Source organism: Rhincodon typus, chromosome 31, assembly GCF_021869965.1.
Source record: "Rhincodon typus isolate 14 chromosome 31, sRhiTyp1.1, whole genome shotgun sequence".
Lineage (NCBI taxonomy): Eukaryota > Metazoa > Chordata > Chondrichthyes > Orectolobiformes > Rhincodontidae > Rhincodon > Rhincodon typus.
Window position 1 is genome coordinate 17,221,886 of NC_063362.1, and position 23,818 is coordinate 17,245,703.

Consider the following 23,818-nt stretch of genomic DNA (forward strand, 5'->3'; position numbering starts at 1 on the left):
GTTTTCAAAACCTCTACACAATTTTGGGTATCTACACACATCACGAAAAACAAAGGTAGAAATATGTGTAAGACTCAAAAATAAAACAAACATGATGAATCTTTTAAACCAAAACAAATGAATTGGAGCAGAATGCAATTTTGGAATGCAATCCAAAAAACAAAATACTAAAACCAGCAGTGGTGACTGAAACAATATCTACATGGGGCAATACTTGAAATATGTTTGAAAGTCAAGAGATAATTTTTAGAAAGTCTGACTCTCCCAGCCCCTTAGGGAATTTTATGACATGTTCCTGAGGCATCAAAAGTAGGGCCCTGGTTACTGGAAATTCGGAAGTGTGGGCTGATTTCCACAGAATGATGAAAGACGCTTAAAGGTAAAGCTGGTGAGTGTTTTATGAGTGTGAAAGACTGTGATGAGATTAAAAATAAACTGTCTCCTTACAGGGTGCCAGTGGCACATTCCAATGCGTGACCTAATTTCCTGCATGTCAGGGTTTATTATGCCTGACTCACCATCTCTGTGTTGCTTAGTAACTTAGTCTGGGGGCAGTGTGGATACAGTCCCACCCTATTCACCTAATTTATACAGAACTCACTCAGATCCAGCTCTGGCACTATAAATGTGGCTATGGTTTCTCAACTTTTTTAAAGGGATGAGAAACTTTAAATGGAAGTTAAAAATACTATCCCTCTCTTCATTATTTTCCTTCGGTTTCATCCTCAAATCCCTCTCCTCCTGAAAATGACTCTGGTGTAGAATTCAAAAATCAGCAGCAGCCTTTGATACCCCAACCAAATGGCCATTCTTTAGGCTTGAAGTTAGATTCTTAATGCTGCCAGGCTATTTGGCTGTGGGTAGCATCCCAAAACAGCAAAATCCTATTCTCACCTAACATCTACTGCACACTGTAGCAAATATCACAGGATGATGCTTAAGAGTAGGAATTCCAGAGGTTTTTTGTTGCCCCCTAACTCAAGAGGGCTGAGGCCAAAAAAAGCTCAGACTGTTTCACCTGGCAGAAATCAGCCAACTCATTACAGACCAGAAGTTGATGCTAGAGATTCTTAGACTGTCTGTCACTATGCACTAAACTTCAGAGGGTTAATGAAAATATGCTATTGCAAATGTTTCTGATCATGTATTAAAAAAAAGTATCCCATTTTCTCAAACAGACCTATCAAGAGAAGGTGAAAGGGAATGTTTGAGAAGGAAACTTCGATAAATGCATGGGACTATCAATCATGAGTGGGAATCTTTATGGGAATCTGAATTACAAACTGGAATCTCCAGTGGTGAGTGTGAATTTCAATTACAAAGGCAAATCTCGATCATGAGCAGAAATCTCAATAGCGGTTGAGAACCTTAATCAGCAGTTTGGAATTTTGAACAACAGATGTGAAGCCTGATTGGCAAGGGAATCTTGGCTCACTAATTTTCCTATTGGATTTTCATCGATATGGAACATCTAGATGGAGTGAAACATCTCAGTTAAACAAGATCCCATCCCCCTAATTCAACAAATGAACTTTCCAACAGGGATTGCTGCACATGCTAAATAGCAAGTACCTTGTTTGGTTTTCCTTTCGCTAACTTGGATCCTGAGGTCAATTGCAGCATCTCAACTGCCCCAACTGAGATCAGGTAATTCAAAGATAACAAGGTGTAGAGCTGGATGAACACAGCAGGCCAAGCAGCGTCAGAGGAGCAGGAAAGCTGATGTTTCGGGCCTAGACCCTTCTTCAGACATGGGGGAGGGGAAGGGGATTCTGAAATAAATAGGGAGAGAGGGGGAGGCGGATAGAAGGTGGATAAGGGAACCCTATCCATCTTCTATCCGCCTCCCCCTGTCTCCCTATTTATCACCTTATCACCATAAGGTCTAGCTAGTTCTCTTGTCATATTTTACCAAACTCATCTCATTAATTACTAGCTCCCTATGGCACCTCTTGCATCCAATTCTGCCCCATCTTGCCACCCACTATTGCCAAAACAATGTGGTACTGAAAGACTGTTATCCATTGCACCCACGCCCATGTTTGAAGGCCCATGTTGCACCAGGACAACACTGATAGTCCAGAACTGCCTACAAAGTTGCTGACATTTGCCTCAAATATAACAGACAAGTGGAAATCAGTGCCACATTTTGTGGGCAAGGTCCTGGGGGATGGGGTGATGCCTATGCAGGACATCCTGTTCCTCCAGGATCAGCAGTAGATCACCAGACCATGCCAACTTGGTCCGCGTTTCCCACATGAGTTAAAGCAGTCTCAGCTGTCTGGGGAAATTCACAGAACTGTAGGAGGCCAATGTCCCTCTCCACTCTCCAGGGTAAGCATCATCATCTTTTCTCCATTACCTCACATTCACCCTATTTCTGCTAGTGTACACATCTCCCACCAAACCTTATACTCTTCTAACCTCACTATCACATCCATCATATTCTCTCACTCGCCATCATCCACTCAAACCCCTAATACCATTAACCCTGCATTCCCTCTCTGCTTGGGAAACCTCCCCACCTGTGCAAGCAGTAATTGCTATGCCATCCACTTTCATCTTCCCTAGTGCCTGCCTCTCTTTCTCTCTCTCGCTCCATGAGGAAAACAGCCCACAGCAGGTTAGAAAGAACCAAGGCAATTGGTGGGTTGCCCAACAATTAGCTCATCAACTTTATGTGGAGATGACCCTGACTCTGATTGCTTTGAGCAGGCTCTGGACAAGTATCGGAGGCTGCCCTTGATTTACTGTGCTGGGAACTCCTAAGCAAAGACTATCCCCATTTAATTAACTTAGGCATGCTGACAATCATGACAAGCTCCGGGCTTTGTATTTGTGCTAAACAGCAAGGCAACAGCAGTAATTTGAGAATAGTATTGCTCGTGAGGGAACAAAGCTCAAAATAGGTAAGGCAAGGCAATGCAAGGCAGGATGCTGTGAGCATCCAGTAAAACCAAGTGACCGGGTGCTATGACAGCGAATGGAAGGCCAGAGATGTAGCCTGGCCCAGTCAATGAGCTGGGTGTCTCTGAGTGCACAGTGTCCTGGCTGCAGCATTACTGTGATGGTAACTGGTACAGTCCCAGGTGCAACACTGAAGTGCAGAAGCATCGTAAAATGAATCAGAGATGTGCCATGATGATTCTCAGAGGCTGGTACACATCAGATGCCAACGTCCATGGATGTGGGATGGATGTGGCTAATGGCCATGGAGCGTGCTGTGAGATATTGGTGGCCGGTTTCCAACATAGGGGTCTTTAGGAGCAAGTACCGAGGTGTATTTGTCATCTGATTCTGTCATACATGTCGCCACAGCCATGTCACTCAGAGTCCTATAAGCTTGTACCCTTAGGTAGCAGGGTCCTCCTTTTTAAAAAGGTGTACTTGCTTATTATTACATTTAAAACCGAAAAAATAATAAAATTACTGTCATTTTGAAGATATTCTACACTTTCCTTTGGAAAAAGATGTTTCTTGTCATATTTTGGATGTTGCCAACTCAACAATTAGTTTTGGAGTACTTGTTAACCCAAAGATCCATCTATTACCACAGTCATTTTAGGATCAATACAGCACTTATTCAAAGACAAAAGTAACGTACTGCAAATCTTGGAAATTTTGAATAAAAGCCAATGTTCACAAAATTCATTTGATTGGCCTGATCCCATTGTCTACAATCCCAATGGATTTAAGCCCTTCTTATTGACTCCAAATTATTCCAGAATCCCAATGATCACAAATTAGTGCATATACGTCCATTGCAAGGCCAAACCCACTCATATTCACTCCAGAAGTACAATGGACAAAATCTCTTCTTATTCACTCCCACTGAATAGAATTTCAATGAATCAAACCCTTTATGATTCACTCCTATTATGCAAAAAGTCAAGGTATTGAAATATGTGTCAGGACGTGCTGGTCATGTTTTTTTGTCAGGAGATGAACAGTCTGGATCAGCTGCAGGCCAGTTGGATGTTACAAACTTGAGCCACTTTAAACTGATTTGGGACGTAGACGCTTCCTTGTCAGTGATACCACAGGTTATCTCCAAACGATTGAGATGTAAAATGAAAGATCTTAACAACCTGAATGAGTTGTTTGAGTGTTCATTAGGTGCTGCAGGTTTAACATTGGGTGAACAAAATCTGTTCTGAACACCATTGGGTGTGTGAGGGGAAATTAGCCAGGATCCCAGCTCTGGTGCACTGACACCTGTCTGAAAGGTAAATGATGTGGAAGTTAGATGAGGCAAGATATGCCTTATTTGATAGCTACTTTAGCTGAGCAGCTTGCTGACTCTGCATATGTTTGTGCTTTCAATGTGGTGACTCAATTGAGGTACCAGGTGTGCAAGTGAAACCAATCCTGAGCAAGAATCAGCAGTTGACGAAGTCATGACATTAGATACAATGTGGGGCTACACACTGACAGTAGCCAAGTTACTGCAGAAAAATCAGTCTTAGCTGGATTGATTGCAGGTAAATATGTATAAACTTAAATGAAAACTTTTTGGAAGTATTTCAATAAACATTGCCAAATTGAGGAAATCATGTAGCCAATATAAAAATAAACAGAAATAAAAGAATTGTGACTACAGTAATGGAAATGTGTAATAAAAACAGAAAATACCAGAATGATCTCTTTCAGGATTCCAAAAGTTACTGATCATTCCCAAAAAATGTGAAAGCCAATGAATTCCAAAGCTAGACTCATGCTTGCTTAGTTATATAAAGGTTTGGGATGTCACAATTGGACCATTGACTTCAGGTTGTTCTTCGTAACTAGTAATGGTTTTTTAATACACTTGTGTGGGATGTAGACATTGCTGGCAAGACTGGCATTTGTTGATCATTCCCAGTTGCCCTTCAACTGTTTGGTTCTCTAGGCCATTTCAGAAGGCAATTAAGAGTCAACCATATTGCTTTGGGTTTGGAGTCACATGCAGGCTGGCCAGGTAAGGATTGCCGCTTTCCTTCCCAGTGGATATTAGTGAACCAGGTGGATTTTTACAACAATTGAAAATGGTCACATGGTGGTCACTAGGCTAGTTTGTTTTAATTTCGAACTTGACAGTGGAAACAGATTGGGCCTTTACGGAGTAAGCAGAATGGTATGTATACTTTGATCTTTAGTGGTAAGTTCAACTTTATTCACTTGGTGAAATATGGCTGAACTTTTGAAGCTATTAATAGATCTCCCATGGCATTGTTTCTGATCTGCAGGGTTTGAAACATGCTTTGGCTAATTAGCTGTATAATATGATAATGCTTTATAAACCTTGTTTCCTGAGGATTGTTGCCCAGGCAGGAAAGTGGTGTGAATAAGCACATACTGAAGTGAACTGGAAGTTAGTTGCCAGTTGAAGTTTCTTGAAATTGGTCATTTCTTAGCTCTTTCCTTTGTTATCTGAATGTGCAACAGGAAAAAACTTGTTCTCTCACAAGCTTTACAGGACATTCAGTTCTGAATTGTTGGGGCATGAATTCATGTGGAGATGTGGAGGTCTATACCCTGTTTATGGACTTTTAACTGATCTTCCCCCTCCACCCCAACTTATGTGTGAGCTTGACTGTTATCAAGTCATAGAGTCATACAGTACAGAAATAAGTCCTACGGCCAACTCATCCATGCTGCTCAGGTTTCCTAAACTGAACTAGTCTCATTTTTCTGCATTTGGCCCAAATCTATCTAAACATTCCTATCCATGTAAATGTCATAATTGTACCTGCCTCTACCACTTCCTCCAACAGATCATTCCATATACACACCACCTTCCGTGTGAAAAAGTTGCCTCTCAGGTCTGTTTTAAATCTTTCTGCTGTCACCTTAAACCAGTGCCCTCTAGTTTTGGACCCCCTACCCTTAGGAAAAGACCCTGGCTATTCGTCTTTTTCTATGTCCCTTGTGATTTTTACAAATCTCTGTAAGGTCACCCTTCAGTTAATATCAAAGTCTTGATGTTTTACATGATGTTATGTGATATATTTCCATATGATGGACAGACTGTAGTCTTATGTCCTGCAGCAGATGTGCAATGTACCTTTAAGAGGCATTCTTATTATGTGATCAGTATATCGTGGCATGTAAACTAATGGTATAAAAGTCTCAACCCCCAGCTTTCTGAGTCCACTTGCAGCACGACAAGCTGAGGGAAGTGTGTCATAGTACATCTGAATTTCTTAGCTTGAGCCCAGGTCAGCAAATGCCATTATTGTCACGTGTACACCAGATATGCAATAAAAGAAAAAAGTCCATTGAATTCCTCAGTACCATTTGACCCCTGTCTCAAATGTATGTTACAGGAGCTAACATAAGTATCACATCACAATAATGAAAATCATCAGCTATCGTGTTATGTCATTGTAATAGACCAGCCCCGAGTTCTTTGTTCCTCCTGTGAACTGTCACATTTACTTTCAATAACTTTCTGATGAAAACATCTTTACATATATAAAACAGAGAATCATGTGACTCACTGTGCAAAGCTTGCTATTAATGTACAGATTTAGAGAAGATATTTGAAACAGCTGCTGATTTTACAACTCAAGGTCATGCCTATAAAGAATTAGGCTTGATGCCAGAAAGTGTTTCTTTTCTCAGCAGGATGTCCCATAATGCTCAGGTTACTGATATACTTTAGTCCTTTCAGAAGGAATTTGATGAGTGAGAAGGACATTGTGAGTTGATTATGACTGTAATGATTGATGTGCTTTATATATTATGGAGAGAACACGGTGTCTTAGATACGCTAGAATTTGCTTGCATTGTTTGAGTGCCTGTGGAGCTGGTGAGAAATCTCACAACCATTGTCTTGAAATTCGTCCAAGATTTGCTTGTCTAAGGAGTTAACTGATGGAGAATAATGTACATGAAGTTCCACTATCCAAGTATTGGGAGTTTGGCCAGACGTCTGCCTCTCATCTTTACTTTGTTCGTAAATACAACAAATCTGTCAGCTTCTGAAAGATAAAACACATCAACATTCCAGGAAGACTTAACTTCACTGAACCCTTTTGTATATCAGTGCAAGTGAGTTCGATGAAGGAAAGGCTCATATCATGCGTGACATAAGTAAAGAGGGATTTGCAATCTCAAATCTAGCCTGATCCAAGTGTTTCGGCAATTATTATACACCAAGCCACTAATGTCAGAAGGTGCCAGGTTCAATTCCTGATCAATGTTGAATTAGTTGACATCAGTCAGGACACCAATAGGGCAGCACAATATCTACCACTTAGAAGGACAAGGGTAGCAGATGGAGGGAAACACCACTATCTTCAAGTTCACCTTTAAGCCATGCACCATTCTGACTTGGAACTATATCACCATTCCTTCACTATCATTGGGTCGAAGTCCTAGAAATCTCTTCAAAACAGCAGTATATATCACACAGCTTGCAGTGGTTAAAGAAGGCAGCTCACCATCACTTTCTCTAGAGCAGTTACAGACGGGCAATTAAGGCACTCAGTGACACCTACATCCCATGGATGAATTAGAAAATGTAGAGACGTTGAATTGGTGTGAGAAACCCAGGGCTAGGTAGGAAGCAATCAGCTAAGGCTCCTGCTGTGAAGCGTCAAGGTGTGGACATTCAGTAAGGACAGGTTTGGTAATTGAGTATGAAGCCTTCCACTGTCAAATATCATGGCAGCGCCCATTGTCTTGACGTTATGCAGGGAAGTTGATCAATCAGGCAAACATTGAAGGAAGGTTGTGAATGAACTCCATACTTGGTCAAAGGACCTCTGGTGAGGGAGGAGTACATTTTCAGTGGCAGAATCCCAAACGAAACAGGAATTTATGTTTTGCTGGACAAGAGACCAATAAAATTGAAGAAAGAAAGGATCCTTCATGCTGTACATAAATTGTTGCTGATAAGAATGGACATCAGCTGCAAGAACCTTCTGCTGACATCAAATTTCAGGGCTGAGATAGCACCAGATATTTTTATAACACCTCAGTTTGGCTGAAGGTAAACACTGCAGGCTTATTTATGGATTGATAATTACATCTGCTCTAAGTATTCTCAGTAGTAAAATAAGTTACTGATTACCCAGCACGTACCCATAATCAGTGCTCTGATCCCTGCAAACTAGAGTGATACTCTGTCTCTTCCTGTTGTATAGTACTAAGTGAGATATGGTTAACACCAACAGGTATGGAACACTGAACACAACCAACCCTTTTGCAAAAATTTGTTGCATAACTACATTCGATCAAAAAGTTTCCTTTATCTTTTTATAGAGCCAGAATCATACAGCACAGAAACAGACCCTTTGGTCCAATCAGTCCATGCCGACCATAATCCCAAACTAAACTGGTCTGACTTGCCTGAGCTTGGCCCATATCCCTCTAAACGTTTCTTATTCATGTACTTATCTAAATGTCTTTTAAATGTTGTAACTGTACCCGCACCCACCACTTCCTCTGGAAGTTCATTCTACACATGGGCCACTCTTTTTGTAAGATATTTGCCCCCATGTCTTTTTTAAATCGTTCTCTTCTGACCTTTAAAATATGCCCCTGGGTCTTGAAATCCTCCACCTTAGGGAAAAGACACCAGTCATTCATCTTATCTGTACTCCTCATTATTTTATAAACCTCCATTAGGTCACTTCTCAACCTCCTACGCTCCAGTGGAAAAAGTTCCAACCTATCCAGTCTATTTTCATATCTCAAACCCTCCATTCCTGGCAAAATCCCGGTAAATCTTTTCTGAATTCTCTCCAATTTGATAATATCCTTCCTACAGCAGGGCGACCATAACTGCACACTGTACTCCAGTAGAGGCCTCACCAATGTCCTGTACAACTTCAACATGACGTCCCAACTCCTACACTTAAAGGTCTGAGCAATGAAGACAAGTGTGTTAAATGTCTTCTTAACCACCCTCCTATAACATTAATCCCTCATCTATCCTTGATGGTGCTGATCGTCACTGGGTGTTCAGGTTTCCTGAAGGTGGTCATTCTCACTGGGATTGATGGTTAGTTGCAGATCAGTCTGTCCCTCCAGCCATTGCACTAACAGTTCAGGATTGATTATGTGAGAAAAGGGGTATTGGGAAGGAGGAGATTAGAGTAGTGGTATAATTGACTGGTTAGAGTGAATAGCTGCTGCCACTGGTCCATTGACAGATCACAAGCCACTTGTTAATTCACTGCTTCTTTGATGAGTTCTAATGAGTGAAGCAAGGTGCTGACTCTAGAGTGGCACAGTGCCTCACAGTGCTAGGGACCTGGGTTTGATTCCAGCCTCAGGCGACTGTCTGTTTGAAGTTTGCACATTCTCCCTGTGTTTGTTTAGGTCTCCTCTGGGTGCTCTAGTTTTTTCCCACAGTCCAAAGATGTGCAGTTAGGATTGGCCATGCCAAACTGCCGATAGTGTCCAGGGATGTGCAGGTTATGCGAATTAGCCATGATAGAGGGCAGGGGGATGGCGCAGTTGTGTGAATCTGGGTGGGATGCTCTTCAGAGATTGGTGTGGACTTGTTGGGCCAAATGGCCTATTTCTACATTGGAGGGATTCTATAATTCCAAAGAGTGAAGTCACTGTTTATAACCAATGCTGCACCAAATTTTACAATCCATTAATCCCCTTCTAACCTTTCCCTTTGCTTCATGTTACCTTTGATCCCCTGAGTCCTCCTTTACTTTTTTCTTACCTTTTCGTCCTGTTGTCTCTACTATTATCCTCTGCCTTACAGATTATTCCTTTCCTCTCACTTCCCATCCCCAGTAGCACATATCCAACTCAAACTATCTGGCTGAATTCTGTTGGTAAATAGATTCCCCTTGATCACTTTGTGTTGCTGGGTAACAGAAAGCACCACCTCTTACATAAAAGGGCTGTGAGCTGTGTTTTCTTTAGGGTCTTGGTGCTTTGCAGCCTCCATTGCCAACTGGCTACGCGCATCGTTCTCATTATCCCAGGATGCCTAACAGTTTAGACTTTCCCTTTATTGCTGGAATATCACATGCAGCATTAACTGAGTAGATCAAACAGATAGAATAATTAAGGATCTGGGATCATGATGAAGTTCCATTCATAGAAATTCTAAAGATGATATGGAGGTGCCAGTGTTGCACTGCGTTGGACAAGGTCGGAAATCACACAACACCAGGTTATAGTCCAACAGATTTATTTGAAAACACAAGCTTTCGGAGCCTCAGTTCTTATTCAGGTGTTAGTGAGAGAGGTAGCATCAGACACAGAATTTATAAGTAAAAGATCAAAGGTTCACACCATTTATGAGGATGTACTAAACAAACCTAAGGGATGATAAATCTTTAATCAGTTGGAATGTTTTAATTGATTAATATGTATATGTAAATCCCCAAATTCCTTTCTAGTCATGGTCCTGAGAGATCTGAAGGTTTTATCAGTGTAAAGAAGTGGTGACATTTTAGGTCCAACAATGCATATTAGGTGTGAGACCTTGTTTAGAATCTGCCTGTGCCTTAGTTTGGAGTCAGACTGGCTTTATTTCCAAAGCATGAATTTATAAAACATCATATTGATTGACTGTCTATAAATTGTGTGCTTTCTAGATAAAATAAAATGTACCTGCAAATACAAATTCACCCCATAGATTTGTGTGTGCGTTTGTGAGAGAGAGAGAGAGAGAGATAGAGAGTGTATAGTGTGGTGGGGTCACCTGTAGTGTGACATAAACCCAAGATCCTGGTTGAGGCTGTCCTCATGGGTACTGAACTTGGCTGCTTGGTAACTTTGTATTGTTGTGTATCCTGAAGTCCGCCTTGGAGGATTCTAAAGAAGAATCAATGCTGAATAGATGAACAGCCTGAGTCATTGTATCACCCAGCTGCAAGTTTGCTCTCCCTGGGCCCATCATTATGGGCACGGATTGTGGGGAAGCCGCTTCTACAGGATAATAGGATCATTATTTTAGAGCTTCCTTCCTCCCACTGGATCCTGCGGGATGTGGTTTATGCTGAACTATTCACACAGAATCCCCACACAGACTCAATCCAAAAATATTAGCACAATCCCACTTCCTAATCAAGCCAAAGATTTTACAAGCGATACCTTAATTTAAGTAAATTTATTATTTATTGGATTTAATTAAATGATTTTTAATGATTTTCCCCTCTCACCTTAAATCCACACCCTGTAGTTTAGGACTCCCCCATCCTGGGGAAAAGACTTTGTTTATGTACCCTATCCATGCCCCTTTATGATTTTAAAAACCACTATAAAGTCACCCCTCAGCCTCTGACGTTCCAGGGAAAATAGCCCCAGCCTATTCAGCCTCTCCCTATAGATCAAACCCTCTAAACCTGACAACATCCTTGTAAATCTTTTCTGAACCCTTTCAAGTTTCACAACATCCTTCGTATACCAGGGAGACCAGAATTGCATGCAGTATTCCAAAAATGGCCTAACCAATGTCCTGTGCAACCGTGACTTGACCTCCCAACTCCTATACTCAATACACTGGCCAAACACCTTCTTCACTATCCTGTCTCCTGGGACTCCATTTTCAAGGGACTATGAACCTGCACTCCAAGGTCTCTTTGTTCAGCAACACTCCCGAGGACCTTACCATTAAGTGTATAAGTCCTGCCCTGATTTGCCTTTCCAAAATGCAGCACCTCACATTTATCTAGATTAAAGTCCATCTGCCACTCCTCGGTCCATTGGCCCATCTGATCAAGGTCCCGTTGTGCTCTGAGGTAATCTTCTTCGGTGTCCACTATGCCTCCAATTTTGGTCTCATCTGCAAACTTACTAACCATACCTCCTATGTTCACATCCAAATCATTTATATAAATGACAAAAAGCAGTGGACCCAGCACCAATCCTTGTGGCACACCGCTGATCACAGGCCTCCAGTCTGAAAAGCAACCTTCTAACACCACCCTCTGTCTTTTACCTTTGAGCCAGTTCTGTATCCAAATGATTAGTTCTTCCTGTATTCCATGTGATCTAATCTGGCTAACCAGTCTACCATGAGGAACCTTGTCAAAAGCCTTACTGAAGTCCATATAGATCACATCCACTGCTCTGCCTTCATCAGTTCTTTTCTTGCTTCTTCAAAACTTCAATCAAATTAGTGAGACATGATTTCCCATGCACAAAGCCATGTTGACTGTGCCTAATCAGTCCTTGCCTTTCCAAATATATGTAAATCCCGTCCGTCAGTATTGCCTCCAATAAATTGACCACCACTGATGTCAGGCTCACCGGTCTATATTTCCCTGGCTTTTCGTTACCTCCTTTCTTAAACAGTAGCTCATCAGCCTAAATCTGGATGGTGTCCAGGTCTTGCTGCCTATGGACAGGGACTGCTTCAGTTTCTGAGAAGTAATGAATGGTACTGAACATTGTGCAACCATCAGCGAATATTCCAACTTCTGATCTTATGATAGAAGGAAAGTTATTGATTGCAGTGTCAGCTAGGTTTTATGGTCTTTGGCAGTGTGAGAGAAGCAGAATGGAAAGTGAGTTGTCTGTTCACTCTCACCTCCACCAACTCAGTGTGGAAAATCGAGTGTCAGACTGGCTGGCAGCTGCCTGGTGGGAAGGCAGCCAAGTAATGGCACAAAGTAGGCCTTTGTGCCGAGTTGGTAGTGTAGAACAGGAGATCATGTATGATAATGGTAATGCCATGAACAGGAAGTTAATCGTAGCTTCCAATTTAAACGTCCCCAGTCTCTCAACCCTTCCTTACTTCTTACGTCAGACTCAGGCTATTAAACAAATGAAGTCAAAAAAACATACAAATACTGTCACGTTCTCTAGAACATTCTGCTGCTACATGCAGTCATGGTCCTATAGCAAGGTATTTTTTTTCCACACTTCTGCCACTCTTTCATGGAAAGTGATGTCCAAAACTTTATTTCAATCAACAGGCAAAAACTGGAGCAGTCAATACAAAATTGCATTCTATTAATTTGTTAATTAGTTATTTCAAATTGCGCAGTGGAAAAACAATCTTCCAATTTTTGCTTCCACTCTCCTTTCATAATTTTGGACAGATACAATGATATTTTGTGCTGACCCAACATTGTCACAATCTATTTTGCATGCACAGGGAAGGTAAGAGGCCCACACAATTTGCAGACATAAAACCCAGCCCAGTACGTTTAGGATGGACAGTGAGTGATTACATAGTGTGAATGTGAGGATAAGAAAGGAGTGAATGCATTGTGTGTAGAGGGGCTGCTTACCATAACTTTAGTTTACATTTAATTGAAGGGATGGGGGTTTCATCTGCTAGCTTGAGCGTTAGAAAAGGCCTTACATTGCCTTTTCCTCGGGGAAAGCCTGCTGGAATGACGTGACCAGCGGTCAGCCTTACTAGTGATCAAGGAGCATGTGGATGGAAGCCTGCCCCAAGAGCCACCGCCAATCAGAATCTGGCAGCTGTGCACTGTAAATAGTATTGGCAGGACCAGTGGAAGCTGCTGGCAATGTATCTAGGGAGAGACCTTGGATCACTAACGACCCAGGCCACAGCTGAGTAATGGCGGAATGGGATCTCACAAGAATGGGCAGTCAGCAGCCAGGACAGTAGCGTGGCCCTCTGTATATATCCCCCCTCCACCCACAATCGGATGCTGGATCTCTCAATCAGGTGCTGTGCCTTTTAATAAGAATTTTCACCTTCCCACTGATTTTCCTCTGAGAAAGAAGAGACTGAGCTGAGTCTTGCATTCCAGCTGAGATCAGGAACTCATAGAGTAGAGAATCACAGAAACAATGCAGGTGCATTACATATCCAATATCCAACACACACATCCAGTTTGCAGAATATTTAGAAAATCATAATACAATCAAACAGAGTCATTATGGTTTTCTAAAAGGGAGCTGGTGGTATAGTGATGTGCATAGCTGCTTTCCAAGCAGGTGACCTGGATTCGATACCCAGCCATTGCGGTTTCTTCATTTAAAAGCAGGAGATTGGAACTAGGCAATGATGTTCATTTAATGAGCTGGTGTAGGCATGAAGTGCCAAATGGCCTCATTCTGTGCTGCACATTTCTGTGATTCTGTGAGACTGCATTTAAAAAATTTATAAGAGCTACCATGGTGGCGTACTTATGTCAAGTGTGAAGGAGAAAACAGAGTTAATGTTTCGGGTCCGGTGACCCTTCCTCAAAAGGTGACCGGATCCGAAATGTTAACTCTGTTTTCTCCTTCACAGATGCTGCCAGGCCTGCTGAGCTTTTCCAGCAACTTTTTTTTGTTCCTGATTTACAGCATTCGCCGTTCTTTTGGTTTTTATTTATGTCAAGTATTGTCTTTAACTTCATTGGCTGGATTCATACATGAACTTTTGTGATAGGATTCTGTTATTGAACCAATGAAGCTGTCTGTTATTCAAATGGATAAAACTCATTCCATAACCAGACTCTTTGTCTTCAGCATCCTTTATAGACAAAGGCTTCCCTGGAGATGTGTGAACAGCTTTCATCCTATTTTACCACAATATACCTATGGAAGCTCTTACAGATGTAAGCAAATGTAATCAGGATATTAAAAGCTGGATAATTGGGCCATTGTCATGTTGGCAAATGCAATCAATAGGCCCTTAACTACCTACAATCTATGTTAATAACTTTGATGAATGGATCAATTGCATTGAAACCAAAATTATAGATGATGCAAAGGTAAATAGGAAAGCAAGTTGTGAGGACAATACGACGGTCCAGGTTTCACCTGTGACAGTCAGCCTGGCAAAACTGCCGAAAATCCTCGAGAATCAGAAATCGCTGTCTTGTCATGTTATTGCTGATTTTCATTGGGATTGATTTGTAGACTTCTTGGGATTTACATAACTGTGGTTGCAAGAGACAGTTGGTAATTTAAATGGCCAGCTTTCTCCATTTAAATCGGATTTTTGTATCCCCATTGTCTGGTGACCAAAGTGTGTAGTGCAGACCAGGTCTTCGCTTTGTTTCAGTGATTTTTTTTGGATAGGCAGGGTACCCCTTTGGAGAACTGAGGTCCTTCTGTGGTATTAAATTTAAGCTTATATTTTCTGATGTGTCAAAATCTTCAATTGCTATGAATTATTATGAACTAAGGGGTGGGATTTGTTGTTTGCCATGGCAATTGTTTGTTTCCCCCACTGATAGTTAGACACAAGTGCAAGGAAAAAGTTCTTGCTTTTGAAGGACACTTTGTGCTGGGGAGCACAGGACATGAACATGGTTCCCTTTCACACAGAAGTCATTCATTCCCTTAACCAAGAATAGCTATCGGATGGGCCATAGGTAAAGAGGAAGAGGGTGTATTGGCAGCACCACAAAGCAAGAGGAGGAGAAGGAGGACAAACCTGAGGTAAGGGTCTATAGATGTAAGTGATCCTACTTTAATCTGATGCAAAACAAAACTGGAGGAGCCTTAGGATGAGTCAAGAGATTATCACAAACATGTCACATGCTACAGCACCAACTGGAGCCACAATCCACCAACCACTCCCATGTCCTGCTAGTGGTTGTGAAGGTAACACTCACATTAAACTTCTACACCTCAGGCTCTTTCTAAAACACTTCAGGTGACCTTGCTGGTATTTCACAGTCAGTAGCACACAGTTGCAGAAAGGATATGACTAATGCCATTTGCTCATGGAAGGAGGAGCACATCAGTTTTTCTTGGATTTTATCATTTCGAACTCAGACAGTCAAAGGCTTCACCTAACTTGCAGGCTCCCTTAAGGAACAGGATGGTTTGTATTGCCTAGAGGGTTATAACTCAAGATTCTATTCTACACATTGGAGAGATAACTATCTTTGTCTCTTCTTGATAGTATGTGACCTGCAATGGTTTTTCTTTACCTAGGAGTGGCAGCTGACTGATTCTGGTAGGTTTCTAAAAACTTTTATTTACATGAGTGCACATAATATTGTTCACTGTAAGTACACCTCTCATCAGCACAGACTGCTCCATCATCTCTTCAGTCTCTTGCACAAAACTATTGATGTTGTTGTTATATCATACTATACATTACTAACTCCCTAACATATCCATTCTCATATCACAAAGGGCATGATCGATTTTACTCATAGAGTCTTAGAGCTTACAGCATGGAAACTCATCCATGCCAACCAGATATCCTAAATTAATCTAGTCCCATTCTTCAGCATATTTTGTAATGAGGGCCCCAATTTGGAAATCAGATACTTTTGCCAACTTTCACTCAATCAATGTGACCGCAATAAGATTTGCACAAAATTTTCCATGCAGCTGCCACAACTCCCTTATGTATTTTAGTAACCAATATAGAGCTGGAGTTGTGTTTTAGAAACAAGTGCTACTCGTTAAGACTTTGGGTTCTGATAATGGACAGCTATGCTGTCAGCAAGAGCATGATTGAGCAGGCCATTGGCATTTTGATGTTGGAGCTCTCCTCTAAACCTTGGAAAGGAAAATAAAAACGGTTGATGCATGCTGCACAACATAGCCCAGTGGAGAGACCTCCAACAGGATAAGGATGAAACTATAACCCAGTCTGCTACCTTTGAGGATGAGCAGGAGGAAGCTGCTGTGTATGTATTAAATGAAGAAACAGGTGAGGAGGAGGAGAAGGAGGAGGATTCTGAAAATGGCTGAGCTATAACAGGAATTCCACTAACCCCTGCAACAAAACAGTTTTATCTGGTATTCAGTGAGTTATCGAATCAGGTTCTTCAGCTACCAACCTCAGCCACCTCAACAACAACTCATATTTATATTGCATCGTTAAAGTAATGACATGTCCAAAAATACTTTACAGGGGCAGTCAATGTACATTTGAGGGTGTCACATTGTACAAACGATATAAACGCATTGGAGAACAGTGCGGAAGTGATTTACCAGAATGGTTCCGGACGTGATATGCTGGATAGAGTAGATAGGGAGAAGCTGTTTCTGCTTGTAAAAGAAACAAGAGTATAGTTTTAAAGTGATGTGGAAACAAAGCAAGGGTGATGTGAGAAAAATCTGTCGGAGTATGGAGTGCATTATGTGGAAATGTGGTGGAGACAGGTTCAATCAAGGAATTCAAGAGGGTATTGGATATTTGTTTGGAGAGTAATGTGCAGATATATAGGAAAAATGGCTGGAAATTGGCACTAGATAATAAACTTGGTCCAAGCATGATGAATAAATCGTCTCCTTCGCACCGTAATAATTCTGTGATAAAACCAAGATTAATATTGAGCAACATTAAGAATTTTAGGTTAAATTAGGACAAAGAGGTAAATTTTGAAAGTGTCTTAAAGAAAGAAAGTAGGGTAGGAAGGTGAAGAAAAGTGAGCAGGGATTTCCTTAGATCCCAGGCGCCTGAAGGTACAGAGATTAATGGTGGAGCAATTATAATTGGGATTTCATAAAAAAAAGCCAGAATTAGAAGAGCACAGATATTGTAGAAGTTTGTTGATTTGGTAAAGATTAAAGAGACAGGGAAGGCAAGGCCAAGGAGGGACATGAAAACAAGGAAATGATCTTTTAAATCAAGGAGCCAATGGAGGGCAGCGAGCATAGGGTTGAAAGGGAATGGAGTTTGCTGCAAGTTCAGGTATGGGCAGCAGAACTTTGAATGATTTCAAGTTTATGGAAGTAGAATGTGGGAGACCAGCTTGGTGCATATTGGAATAATCAAGTTAGGCTGTATAATTCTGAACAGCATTGATTAGATTATTCAAATTATAATGTATTTCAACACCTTAAATCTGTTTCAAAGTATGTCTCCTGCAGGATTAGAATCTCTTTTCTGACTTAATTTTACACACAGTAAGTTATGGAAAATAAACAGCAGGTTTAATCCTACTTCAGACACTAAGGACAGGTGCAGTGCAGCTTAAATGCAGAGTATAACTCTTTCATTTTGTACCATCAGCATAGATTTGATGCAGAATGAAGTTCTTTCTGTAGAGTTTCATGTTTGACTCTTGACAACATCATCAGACTTCAACTGCAGAAACCTTCATACCTCAACCTGTTTCCTTCAATTATGCATACACGCGGCAGAATCTTATTTACCCCAACATGGAGAGTTTAGAGGTCAGAGGGCATTTACTTGCACTGGTGGGTAAGTACTTCACCACTTTCCATTCTGCATCCTAATTAGATGTGTGGTAAGAAGGCCCATGAGCAGCCATCCTGTCAGTTGAAGACAAAGGCATAGCACAGATGCCAGAGACAAGCAAGGAATGGGAGGTTCCCATGCAGGGAGAGGATAAGAAAATCCTATGTCTGATTGTGTCTTGAGTGAAATTAGTGTCTCTCATTCAGAAACACTTAGTGCCTCATTGAATACTTCAACATTGGGAAAATGGCAGCCCACTGACAACCAAATCCTGTCCTTGCTCCTAACACCTTTCCTGCCATCACTGGTCTGCGTCTGGGTCCGTGCTTGTTCAAGACCATGGATTGGTGTGGTACTGGCTGCATACACAGCCTTTTCAGGGGCACTGCTGAGTATAGAGAAGCAGCTAGCATCTGACTTTTCAACAGCTCCTGGTAGGTGGGATGTGAGCCTCTAACTTTCTTGATCCTGGTATAGACCCACCACTGCCCTGCTAAGTGCTTGATTGGCACGAGGTGCAGTGGGTGTTCTCAAAAAGAGGCTGTGAGACAGAAACACAGGCTCTCCAGTCAACAGTTGAGTCATCCATCACCTTTGTGAGATTCCTGCTGATCTTTTCAGCAGAGTTGATTGAATGTTGAGCAAGGATCTTGCTAATTATCAACTCCCTAATAAGAAGTGTGGCATTAATTCTAAACCCCATTGCTGCCCAGCTGCAATCAGTGAATTCTGCATAGGCCAGATATGGAAACTGACATCTTGTAGCTTGTACACATTCATCTAATGTGTAAAGCTTAACAGCACGTAGCAGTGGAAGCTGGAATCCTCAAAATCTAAACAACCCTTGAACTAAAACTTGTTGCTAGTCTGAGTTTGATTTAAGAAATGTTTTGGGATCAGGAACTGAATACAATGGGCATGAATGCGAAATATTTTGGCATGTGATCTTAGCTTTAGAACATGATTATGGTCTAATATAACAGATGTTTACATGGATTTGGTCGAGGCTTCTAAATGAGCAAATTTTAGTCACTGTCGACAGCCTCTGCTATTCCTTCTCAAAACATTGCCTGTGTTTGGGAAATAGTTATCATACTGGGCTGCAAATTCCATTAGCATGCAAAGGCAACAGTTGCTATGCCAACATTTTGATGCATAGTTGGTTAATCTCTTCATGGCCTTACGTCTCTGCGTCTCTAGGCTTCCATAGCCCATCAACCTCACGAGATCGCTGCATTCCCTCCCTGTGGCCTCTTATGCAGTCAAAACTTCCTTTTCTCCTCAATCAGCAGCTATGCCTTCATCTGACTCAGCCCAAAGCTCTGAAGTTCCCTTCCCAAATATTTCTGTCCCGCTCTCTACTTTTAACAAGCTTCTTAAAATGTACCTCTTTGACTAAGCTTTTATTCACCTGTCCTAATGTCTCCTTCTTTGAGTCAATGATAATAATTGTCTGATTACACTGCTTTGAAGTGCCTTGGAATGTTTTGTTCTTTTAAAGATGCAAGTTGTTGTCGGTAAGTATGTTCACGCAGGTGCCTCATGCTGATGCTAGTGTATTCATTTTACTGAAGTCAGCAAAATACTTTTGGTGTACCATCTAAAAGCCAACAACGTCCACCCAACATACGCAAATGCACTGAGAAAGTATTGTTCTGCCAGCAGCAGCCAACAAGTTACTGAAGATTTTGTTTTAAACTTGTCTGTCTTTCTTTATTTTACGTGATCCATGGTGATTTGTTCTCCTCTCAACTTTTCTTTTTTATTCCTTCTGTAAATATAACCCAACACTCACTGGGCAGTATTTAATGGAGGCGGCGGGTATCTTGCCCACCTGCAGGAAAGTTTTTGGGAAGACATACCAAATTAAATGCTAACTAGGCACTTAATTGAGCAGTGCAGGCCTTCCTTGAGATTAAAGATCCCTAGGTGAAAATCCCACTCTCCCGCAAGAACAATAGGTCAATCAGAGGTCAACAACCATGCATTGCTTGGCAGCATCACCAGGGCGGCCAAGGGACCCAGGCCACAGATGATTTTGAGTTGGATAGGAATATAGAGCTGAGATTACAAAGATGAAGGAGAATCTGCAAAAGGTGCAGGGAGATAGCCCTCAGCAGACCTCCCTTCCTGATGTTTGAGTCCCTTGATCAGGTGTAAAGTGTCTTTGAGAGAAGGATCCAGCATTCCAGAAACCCACTGTAGTTTGCTTTTCAGATTTCCCACATGGTGAGCTTCGTGCCTCCTGCTGGGTGAATACCAGTGGTGGCGGGATGAAGGCCTTAAGTGAGCATTGATTGTGTCGGGAAAAGCCTTTCACAAGACTTCCCACCTAGGCTTTAATCGGGTTAGAGGAAGGTGACAAATCTCCACCGATTACCCACTGCCTGATTAAATGCCACCATAACACCAAATTTGCCTTGGTGGTGTGGCATTAACTTCCGTCCACTCCTCTTATATCCTCACCACATGTAGTGTCCCATTCTTTATTTCTCAAGAACTCAAACTGTTGAGCTGTTTACTTTGATCAGTGTTCTCCTACCCCAGTAACGTACTGCCTATTAAATCCTAAATTTGGCATCACCTGATGTACATTATCTGCTGTCCTGGGTAATGTCTGGGCATCTTTATCTAGATTTCTCAATAAAATAGCCTAGCCCTTTAAATAGCAGTACTGAAAGTGGAGCCTCCAAGAAAGGGGATTCTGAAGCTTTGAGTTACGCCAAATACATCAGTTTCTTCATTACTTCATTACAGCCCCAACAATCACTGAGATACATCCTCACAGAGACTTTCCTACATGGTACTATTTGAAGGTTGCAATATATATGCCTTCTTTACTACCTTGTCTACCTGCACTGCCATCTTCAGTGATTTGTGACCTGCATACCCAGATCCTTCTGTGTATCAATACTCCTAAGAGGTCTGCCATTCACTGTATAATTTCCACCTGTACTTGACCTTACAAAATGCATTACCTCACATTTGTCCAGATTAAATTCCATTTGCCATTTTTCTGCCCATGCCTCCAATTGATCTGTATCCTGCTGTCATGTGGTACTTACCCCTGTTTGTTTCTGACCTTGGAACAAACATCATGCAACAGCTCACAAAACACTGAAAATTGCTGCGGTAGCACACTTCACCTACTGTATCCATCACTTCAATTCAGCCATCTTATACCCACAGTAGCCATTCTGAAGCATGCCAGCATCAAAGGATGTATAAAACTGAGCACTTGCTGGCCTACTCACAGAGGCACCTTGAGAAAGTCATAAAATCTCCTCCATGCTCTTTGTGTCATTATATATTTGATGACCTAGGACATGATTTGCCCAACCTCTTACTAGGCACACAATAATTAGGTCACAAAAGGTCACTGGAATATGGAATGAGGTGCAGGACCTCAGTTGCATACTGTATCGAGCCTGCCGAACCAGTAAGCGCCTAAACCTCATCTTTAGAAGGCCTGTTCAATGAGTGTTCCCACTTGAAGGTAGCTCTCATTGTGCCTTCTCTGGGAAATGGGACGATATGAGAAACCATTTTTTCAGAGGGGTAGCATTCATTGCTGAATATCCAGCTGTGTAATAGTAGGTGGGTCTAAACATTCTTTACAACTGGACTTCCCGAGAATAAATCATCACAGTTGCCAGAATAGCATGCACAGACATGTAAAACCCCTCTCCAGTCACAGTTGAATTCCACATTAAGGAGGCAGTAGGCTTTTAGTTGATGCATCGCTAAGCATTCACATATACTGTGTCATTATCACCATGCGTGTGCAGCTAACTACACCCTGCACCTTGGAGAATATCCTGAGAGTGAGACAATTCCTGTCACCCTCTGGGTACATGCTCCAGCATCCACATTGAAGGAAGTGAAATGCCTCACTCTAGCATAAACAGCACTGGTGCAACAACGTTGCTTTGGAATAGATTTTTCATTTGCTTGTCTGACTGAGGATAAAAATAGTATTGAGGAAAATGAATACCTCATGGATAATTTTCCATTAATAAGTTGGAGTGAGAATTCTGTTCTTCAGGGACAGAAAGGCCACCTCAGAGAAGCTGTTGGTCAGTTGAATGACTGGCCGCTGTGGAGTCCCTGCGCTGGCCACTGTAGGAATGATAGGTGGGCAGTCTGCAGTGAAGATTGTTGCTGGACCCGAAACAGATTAAATGGGTGGCAGTGAGGAGGGAGGGATTTAGCCTGTGTGAGGTGGCAGGCCCTGGTGAGGGTAGTAGAGGGCTGGGTTTGAGGTCTGGGGGATGAGTAAAAAGGGAAGAGTGATCTTGGGAGGGAGCCGCTAATGGTCACAGGAATGCATTGTGTCGTTTTACCCCAATCTGATATTAGTGCACAAGCTGGGCTTCCACATGGGAGCAGCTCCATGCCATCTGTAAGACACAGGTGAAGCAACAGCAACCTGAATTTCCTTGCTCACCACATGCATGGCTCCAAAGCATGGAGGCATTATGATGCAAAAAGTAGGTGTAGAGTGCTGAGGATCTAACCACCTGAGAGACTATACAGTACAGGATAACATACTTTGATATGACAATGTTGAGGAGGATACACCTGTCCTAACAGAGTGTGGCAAAGCTGTGCAACCTTTTGTGGGAATACCTCCAGCCAAGGGAACGCAAAAGCATGCACTCCCAATGGCCTTGAAGGTAATCATGACTCTCAATTTCTTGGCAATTGGCTCTTTCCAAACTCCGTGCCTGACTTCTTTAGGCTCTCACTGTCCATAAGCACTCTCTACTCTCCTCACCGGGGCCTGCCTCCCTCCCTCAAGATCACACTTCCCTTTTTATTCTTCCCCTGGACCTCAAACCCAGCCCTCTACTACCGTCACCAGGCCCTACCAACTTCACACCGTCTAAATCCAGCACTGCCACCCATTTACCCTGCTTCTGGCTCCAGCAACAATCTCCACTGCAGACTGCCTGCCTATCTTTCCTGTAGTGGCCAGTGCAGGGACCACAGAGCTGCCAGCCATTCAACTGGCCAGCAGCTTCTCTGAGGCAGTCTTCCTGTCCCTGAAGAACAGAAGTCTCACATCTAACTTATTAGTGGAGAATTATCTGTGAGGCATTTATTCTTCCTCAATGACATTTCTGTCCATAGGGAAAGATGCAAAGATACCCCATAAAATCCAGCCCTAAGGAAAGTTGCTGCACTTTTCTCACAACAACTTCACATTTAGGTGGATTTCTTCATAACTCATAAAAGGAAATGTATTCAAATTTGGTTCATTAAACACACATGTGCCGACAAAAAAGCTAGGGTCTGCGAAATGTGATTTTCATCCCCCCTTTTATGTTGAGCAGCCCTGTGTCAGTTGGGCATGATGTGCATTTCACCTAGGATGCATTCAGAGCCTGTGAAAAAGGCATATAAATGACATTGGAAATGCACAGAAAAATCAATACCATCTGGAAATTTTTACTTTGGCTTTCGTGAACCTAAACATATCTCTCAGTTATACAACAATCCAGTCAATGAAATCCTATTTCCCCTCATTATGAGAATTTCTTTTGTATAGAAGTGAATTAGCTGGAATTTACCAAGGAATTTCTCTGGTGACGCAGACTGTCAATCAGTTCAATCTATTGCACAATGTTAACTTTTCACCACCACCCAAAGGTAGGCAATGGGTCAAATGTGATCACTCTTTCTTTACACTTCCTTTCTATCTAGTCTAAACATGTTGTGGAAGCTATTGAGCCATTATTTTATACATGTCCCTACAATGAATATAATTAAAGCAAA

At 41.9% G+C, this 23,818-nt stretch overlaps 1 long non-coding RNA gene across 1 annotated transcript in view; it reads left to right on the forward strand.

Annotated features, from left to right (window-relative positions):
- Positions 1-1,170: 1,170 nt before the first annotated feature.
- The window catches only part of LOC125486623, a 39,576-nt gene continuing 16,928 nt past the window's right edge, over positions 1,171-23,818 (forward strand). Inside the window, exon 1 of the long non-coding RNA XR_007265258.1 lies at positions 1,171-1,298. This is a non-coding gene — a long non-coding RNA (uncharacterized LOC125486623). The remainder of the gene's footprint in view (positions 1,299-23,818) is intronic.